This window comes from Alosa sapidissima, chromosome 11, assembly GCF_018492685.1.
Source record: "Alosa sapidissima isolate fAloSap1 chromosome 11, fAloSap1.pri, whole genome shotgun sequence".
In the NCBI taxonomy this organism is placed as follows: domain Eukaryota; kingdom Metazoa; phylum Chordata; class Actinopteri; order Clupeiformes; family Clupeidae; genus Alosa; species Alosa sapidissima.
In genome coordinates this window covers 11,233,027-11,242,066 of record NC_055967.1, presented here as the reverse complement: position 1 = coordinate 11,242,066, position 9,040 = coordinate 11,233,027, and positions in this window count along the sequence as shown.

Here is a 9,040-nt window from a genome sequence, read left to right as displayed (position 1 = left end):
CTTCTTTTGAAGGGCCACAAGGACGCCAAGGACAACAGTGAAATATTTCCCAATAACCAGGCCCCGGCGAACGACCCAAATGTTTTCTCTCGGAGTGAAAGGAGTCCTAAGGACGGCAGATAAACATGGCAGACAAAGGCCCCAAATATGAGAAGCACCCCAGCTTGTGATGGATGTCGCCGGTCTCCCTGACCACAGCTCCTCCGACGTGGATAGAAAAGCACGAAGAAAATGCACACATCCCGGATTTCTATTTGACAACGCCACAGACACGCCACCCCATGCACCCCATCCCATCCCACCTCAAAAAAAGATTCACAAATTGAATCCTTGCAAATACTCTCACAAATATTCAGCACTAATTCTGATTATCTGGGTTTTCCAGCAAGAACACTAAACTTTCTCTTACTGACAGAACCAGACTGTCAGGAAAGTAAAGGTTTTTCCGACCCTTACTGAACCCTCTGCACCAACAGCAGTCTTACTGTACGAAATGTAAGAAAAGTTTCAGAGAGAGAGAGAGAGAGAGAGAGAGGCATCTTGTCCCCCTTTTTAATAATAGGCCTTCTTTCCTGACCTTATCAAACTGTTCTTTAAACAGAACTGGTTAATAAGACACTTTTGCCGAAGGGCTCCACACCTCCACCGTTGGAATCTGCCCACATATCTGAACTATTTCCCTCATGTATATAAAGCCATGGACTGAGGAAGCAGAAGATGGTGATCACTTCATACCCATGGGGAGGTTTTGTTAGGTGGTTATTAAGTGACCACACAGTGGGTCAGAAAGTATTCAGACTCATTAACCCTTTTGTTACAACCTTATGTTAAGATTAAGATTATGTTAATTTATTCTAAATCCATATTTAAGCCTATAATTTTAAATAATTTCTCTAAATGTCCAAAATGTAAATGTTTCTAGTATAAGGGTACATTCAGACTTGACTTCTTTTTCTGCCATGCAGACAGCTTTTTGAGTTTTTAAAAATTATGCCATCGTTTTGTTCCAAAAAGCGTTTTTGTTTTTCGTGATTCTTTTTGTGATTGTTCAGCTGTAAAAAAAAACAGCGTGACGTATGCCATTTTACCGCTAGAAGTTGAACATTTCCCAACTTTAAAAACAACTCTGAACTGCAGAAAAAGACACCTGCGATAGCGTTTTAAAAGAAGCTGAGGACTTTTTTTGAACACGGTCTACTCCATAGGATTATAATGTAAAACGGATGCCGGTCTGAACATAGACTAAGGCTGCAACCTACAAAAGTATGAAAAAAATAAAAAGGGTCTGAATACTACAGGAAATATTAAATCAACTGGTTTGTTTGATTGTAATACAATTCCAGATTCTGACATACACTGGCCACATACCAGAAGGGCAAACAACTGATGCTTGTTTAAGAGCAGCAGGATCAACTCACACAAATCCTCCACCAGATAATCATCTTGGTCTTCTCTTGAATGCTGACATTACTTGGGGTCTCTTTGCTCCATTTGGTTATGTTTGATAAGGTGTCTGGTAGCACAATGGCAGGCTTACCAGTGACAGACATCCCCAAGATGCAATCATCTCACTACGAATGCACTCCTGTAGAACAAGTAACACAGTAAGAGGAATGGCGACAGCACCAACCATCAAAAATGTCCATTGCCCTCAGGAGTCTTGCCTACACAGCTATTGCAAAAAGACCCAGCCCTTCAAAGTCATGAGGGTTAACAGGCCCTGTGTGTAATCATCCACATCCATGTGAACCTCAAAGAATCCCTGAAAGGGTTTTTGTTGAGATGCCCAAATTCACCTGAGAGCAGCAGCAGCAGCAGAAGGTGAGGGAAGAGTTGTCCAGTGCAGTGACAGAGAGATGCAGGGGGTCTGGATGAGGCGAGGTAGCTGGAGGTTTCACTGCTCTCGTTAAGCTTGTTAGACGGGATCTCCTAGGCTGGGGACATGCAATTAGGATTTGTGGCAAGCTGAGAAAACAAGACCATTAAACCTCAATCATTACCTCTTATTATGACCGCCGCACAGTGGATTGTTATTTTTTTCTTGTTTTTTTTCTTCATTAATTTTGTGTCAGCGATTCCCGGGACACAAGAGGAAGGAAGACCGGGGTGCACGAAACGTATTGTAGCCCGACAAGGATGACACACACAGTAGACATGTACTGTAGGCATGCATACGCACACACGCACGCACATGCGCACACACACACATAAACACAAACACATGCACGCACAAACAAGCACACACACATAAAAACACACACATGCAGGCAAGCAGGCACACACACACACACACACACACACCCGATTAACCCCAGACCCACTCATAAGCAGACACACACACGACACGCACAGACACATATAACACACACACATGCAGGCAAGCAGACACACAAACACACACACACAGAGAAGCACACATATACACAAAAGCAAACGCACACATGCACACACTCATTTACTGTACATACACAAAATTTGAAAGAGTAGGGGATGGAGTAGGAGATGGAGACAAATTGACAAGCGTGATTTATTTTTGAGAACTGAGCGGCGGTCATATTTTGTACCGCTTTGTGGTACATCTAGTTAAACAGAGCCACTGTCAACTCCCCAACACAATACTGAGTGTAAAGGCTTAACTATAAGGAGTCTGAACTCTAATGGAAATACCTATATAGGAAGGAAGCCTATGATAATTGCACTGATAATTGCACGGGTAAACATAGCCCTCTTTGCCCTCACTATTTCTACCAATATTATGTGAATATGATTACAAAAACAAATGATTACAAAAGTACATTGAGAATGATAGGACAATGTGCAGACTGCAGAGGATACAAATATAGCCAAGTATGATTTCCCAGTCCCCAAGATGTCTGATACAACTATGATGAGAATAATGTCAGTGCAGAGAACACTCACTGATCAGTGTATCAGCTATATGGTATAAAGTCCAAGTCTTTGGTTATCTACCGAATTGTACCAAACGTACAATTTAAAAGGATTTCTGGGAATCACATAAATTAAACCACCTCTTCCCACAAGTATTACATGGACAGTAATTAACGAAAACCATAAAGTCGGTGAGAAATCAAACAGTGCTAAACAGCAGGGCACAAGTACAAAATAAATTAGCCAATTCTTAGCCGGATACAGAAAACAGCAGGCTTAAGTAACCCCACGCTTCCAGTGTTGTTTTTGTTAGTCTTAATGATGCCTTTTATGGCTTGGAAAATACAGCATCTACAGGCTGCAAGCAATTTGAGGCTCTCGTAAATCCGGCGTAATTGTTTTAAAATGGGCCATATATTCTAGCGTCTTCCAGTGACGGCTGATCCCTTCCCGAGAGGCTCAAAACAGCCCCCGATGATGTCAGAGGGAATTAACATACACACGCTAAACAGATTTTCGATGGAAACACACGCATCGCGAGCTGGGCTGCGTCACTTTAATTGGAGCTTAATGCACACCCACTTCGCGGGCAAGCTGATTTAAGCATGTGCGTCTGATGCTCTCCGTCCACCATATAATGAGACTGCCGAGGGGCTTTGAATTGCGCACCCATGCTGCTGAGATGGCAGAAAACTGTTGCTATAGCCTATAGGAGAAGCACAAGGCCATAAAGGTACAACACAACAAACTATGAATTCCTGCTCTGCGGTGAGTTAATATGAAAGGGGCCCAGCACATGATGCACTCTTTTTTCCTAACTGACTGACTCCATTTCTCTGCTTTCTCTGTCTCTCTCTCTCTCTCTCTCTCTCTGATGGTTTGAAACTACATTTATTAAAACTGCTGACCATGGCATGTAAGAAAAGATGTACACCACCATGTGTTGCTGCGACAGCTCAATCCACCCGAGGACCTTGTAAATGACATGTGCTGTCTTCTTTTGATCTGTGAAGGAGAGAACACACTCCTGTATAGTACTGTCTAGTAGAACTGGCCACAATTCATATGACTCACAGAGAGACTTGACATGATATCACAAAGAGGCACCACCAGAGGGTGTTTTATTGTGCTCACTTTTATTGTTATATTCAGCCATGTCATCACATGCTCATGTTCTTCATATCAGTTGTTTAATTTTATTCAACTCACACCCTTAAGGAGAGCTTAGTGAAATGATAAGTAAAGCAACATGCTTCAAAACTAATTTGCCATTTATCTTACTAGCAACAGAGAACCGACAAATCCCATTTACTAGCAAAGAAAACACATGCTGTATACAAACATGCCTTGTAGGAAATAGGAAAGTAATCACATTTTATTTGGTATCAGTGTATAGTATATATAATGGTAGTATATAGTGATATCAGTTCTAATATTCAGTGACTATTCAAATCAGACCGTGGCAATATTTCTAAATTGCATATAGAAATAGACACAAGGCTGAACTCTGGAGCAACCTCCATTCATTATGTAACAGGCCCATGACTGGAGCATATCCCCATCAGCAATAGGCCTCACCCCACTTTACCCTTGACCAGAGGGCTCTGTGAATGAGGCAGCAAGGCCCAAGTGGGCTTTTTGAGTGACACGCCTACAGGATGACTTCTCACCCTTTCTCTCTCCCTCCTTCTCCCTCTCTTTGTAAGATAATAGTGGAGGATGTGTGTGTCTGTGTGTGTGTGGGTGTGGGTGTGTGTGTGTGGGGGGGAGTACATGAGAATTCAGTAGCTTTTTACAGCATGGTCCAGGTCACACTTAAGGGAGACAAGAGAACTGCCCGTGTTAGAAGTTTTCTTCTGGCTTTTCGGCCAGCCTACAGCCACTGTCACCACCGCATTGCTTAACACTAAGTTACTAAGTTACTAAGAGTATGCTAGCCCATCCATACCTGAAAGAACACATTTTCTCATATGGAGCTTGAAACAGATACCAGGTAAATACAGATGGACATGTCCCCTGACCATACAACACAAAGAGGGATAGTGAGTCGCTTCACGAGTTCCACTGCTCACATCTTCTCTCTCTCACTCTCTGATCTGCTGTGAGAGCATATGAGGTGAGATGGAAAGTGTTTTCTGTTAGAGATGACACAGCCACAGGCATCTCACTGATCAGTAGATGGTGCTTTTACAGACAAAATACACAAGTGTAACAGCAGGAAGTCTTTGTCCAAGGAACTCCACGCTAGACAAATGAAGAACACAAAAACACCCAGAGCACCAGGACTCCATCTATTCATCAGAGCATAAGGAACACATTTTATGAGTCTATTATTAATTAACAGTGAGATTGATTTACCTGAGAAGCCCTGTGAAAACAGAAATAAATTAAAACCCCATAACAAGACAGTGAGACATCAGTCAAATGAAAGCCTTGCAATAGTTTAAACAATCACAGCTTTATTTGTCATTGAAGAAAGAGGAAACATCATAAACAACACTTATAAACAAGACTTAGAAAGGGATTGTCTGTGTTGAAGTCATCTGTGTAGAGGGAAAACCAAAACCAAAACCAATGAATTAGATAACTTTCATGCACAGGATCAATTGTCCTCTCCTACATTCGCTAGCCTGGATGCCAGCCCCAATTTAACCCCGCCCACAAAATTTGAGGTTGGGAAATTCGGTTTTCGGACTTGCTCCATTGACAAGCCTCTAAAACCTGAGAATTGTGTGGACCAATCCAATCGTCTGAGCGGGCTTTATACAATGATGGACAGATGTGCAATGGCGCTTATTCATTCACATGACCTGAGCGTGCTTCGGTCGATTTTGTTTACAGCATAAAGCTTGTGCTAGACGTTTATGGCTGTTATTGTGGCTGTTGTACCAGAATAAGGACGTGTTGGCTGTTCTCATTACAGGATTCACGGTAGGCTATTTTGTTGCTCTGATTAGTTACGTCTACCCAATTATATCCAATGTATCGGTTCGAACACACCCCATAATCACATCCCAGTGCTTTGATTCCAGACTCAAATTCTGAATAAAATTTTGAGAATGGCTACGTCGGGCTAAACATTCACCTCCATATACGGCTTCCGTTCTGTACCAGGGGACAGAAATCCAAACAGATAAATCTGTGGTCCATACAGAGTGAAGCAGCGAGCCTGAGAGGGTCAGTGCAGCACGGGCCACAGGCTGGCATGGGACCACCACACGCACTTCCAGCATGCCGTTAATTAAACACATCTGTTTCATCAGCCCCTGTCAACATTTCTGCACTGATTTCTATCCACAAGTGGCAATGGCATGGAAAGACATGAACAGACAAGGGGACCTTTAGGGGATGGACTTGGTGAATGAGAATGAAAACAAGGTTAATGTGTATCTCCAATGTCCTCATCAACGATCTTGGCGCCCAGTCATGCTGCCTTCCATTTCCCTCTATTTACTGTATGTTAAATTGTTGGTGCAGGACTTTGACAATTTTAATACAAATAAGATTTCCCCACTGCCTTTACTGACCATATGTCCAACTTTATATTTGTTTGGTGAATTCATATTTTCTGAATTCATATTTCTCTTTTATTTTCTTTACTTATCTGACATCTCACACCTCATCACGCAGAAATGTTGGTTGAAAGCACATCTTTGTCAGTGAAGCCATAAACATATTCCCCATGAGAAACTCTTCCTCAGGTGACAATATGTCACCTGAAGTGCAAAAAAATGACTCAAATAGAATGCCCCCCCCACAAACACACACACACACAGACACCATGATCACAGCCGGGTATAGGTGTGAACAGATGGCGGTTGGTTCAAGACACAGTGAGTGGGCGGGCCTTTTGTTTGCAAATTGTCTGAAGAAGAGCGGGTCTGGTGTGACAGATGATATGTGTAGGCGAACAGGTCCCACGAAGTACACAGCTCTGGCTCATAAGAAGCTGCTTCCAGAAACAAGCGCAGACTAAACAACCGCTGAGTATGGAAACGGCCGCCAGCTACATCAGCAGCTGGCCGTCTCCGAGACACACTGCAGCATTCTGAAATCTGGTGTAAGAGGAAAAATACACATGCTCACTATGTAGCGAACACAAGGACTTTTTGAACAGTGCCAGCGCCCTATACTTGTCTGACTAGAGGTTACTAAGCCTGGGCTAAGAGGAGTCCACAGAGCAAGACGTCAACTTTGGCAAGGCTCGTCTGCAGCTTGCAACCATGGGGGTTTCAGCTCAGCAGCGATAAAGGAATGTTAGACAGAATCATTGATTTTTTTTTTCCTGAGGTATTAATTCCTAGGCTTTCTTTGAATCTCATGGGATTAAAAAGAAGAAACAGGAGAAAAAATACTGCAGCTACTGCAGAGCTTTGTAAATGTTCAGCAATGAAAATCTCATTTAGTGTCTGGAGAGAAGGGAGGGAAATCACAGCAGAGCCTGCTGTGTTCAAGCAAAAACTCAATGTTCTCCAACAGCAGCAACAGAATCTGTTTAATCCACTCTGTGTTACCCCACAATCTTACAGGTTTCCAACTCCGAAAGCAATAAGGCAATTAAAATCTTCCTTTATCTTAAGACAGGCAGTAAGCCTTACAAATCCCATATAGATATTATACATGCAGAAACCAACTGTCTGGCAGACCTTAATCTGGCAGGGTGCAAGTGTCAGAGAAGACGGATGAAAAGGCCGCCCTGCCAGCTTGTATGAATCGTGCTTCTATTCCAGGACAAAAAAAAGGAAGAAGGTAAAGAAAAGATCATTTAATAAATGAGATTTCCATACACAATGAGACTGGCTGGGTTATGAGAAAGTCAAACCATATATTCCCATCACTGAATGGTTACATTGGTCCTGGGAAGCTTAACGGAGAATGGGTGAAGCAATTAAATGGTTTTATTTAAAGAAGCTGACTCCCATTATCTGTGCAAAATAAATGGTAGGAACTAGGAGGCACACACACCGACACACAAGTGAACTGACATTTATGAATCCCACACAGATGAACCCTGCTGGCATTTCAACATTGATTCAACGGTAAATAAACGTTATAAACGTTTTTAAAAAAATGTTATAACGGGTGAATCAACGTTGAATTATGTGTTGGATTTGCAAATTGAATCAACGTTGATATTGCAACATTATTTCAACATCCGCCATTTCAACATTGGTGCTGATTTCCTTGATTTCTTATTTTACAACCATTTGTCAACATTTTACAATTAGCATTAAAACAGTGTTTCAACATTGACACAACAACTGACATTATTTCACCTATAATTCAACATTGATTTTCTTGACCTTTTTACAACCAACGTTGTTTCAATGTTTGTCTACATACCCTTTTACAACCATTTAGCATTAAACATTGTTTCAACATTGTTTCAACATTGACGCAACAACTGACGTTATTTCCCCTATATTTCAATGTTGAAGGTCGGTCGTGTGCCGGCTGGGAAAGGAATACAATGTGTCAACAGTGTTTCTGTATGCCATTTCATGCCTATTAGTCAAATCCAGTCTAATTCTTTCAGTTTTAATCATGAGACTTTAAATCAGTGTTGGGGAATAAAGAACACTGACAAACATTATTACACTGCTTGTGTAACAAGTTGGAAATAAAAGATTAGTTTATGGTCTGTTATAGGTTTAAAAATAGTACATTTGGTAATAGAATTTAATTGAATACCATAGTCACGATTTATCATTTACAAGAGGTGGTTAAAATTGTTAAAAACAAAACTCATCTGTGTTGTTTATGATGTCTCAAGTATTTCATTGATTTTATAATTACATTCGTTATATCATTGATCTACTATTTCCCTTGATCCGTGAGCTAGGCTCGATTGCTTTTGTCTCCACCCACCTAACTTGGGGAGATCGCTGTTTTTTCCTCATTCTATTAAACTCTGATATTGAGGAAACCACACCAAAATCACTCAGTTATGCCCTCTTTTGTTATTGTAAGATCTACAGTTGTGTAATATTTGCTTAGTTTAAAATCGAGTTTTGAATGTAAAAATAGAGAGCTTTTGTATGCATTTTAATGTAGCTAAAGTGCGTGAGTGAAGAAACGTTTCTCAACCATGCTGCCTGATACGGCGTGCCTGCGCCATTTTGACCACTTGTTAGACATACATGTTCATGTG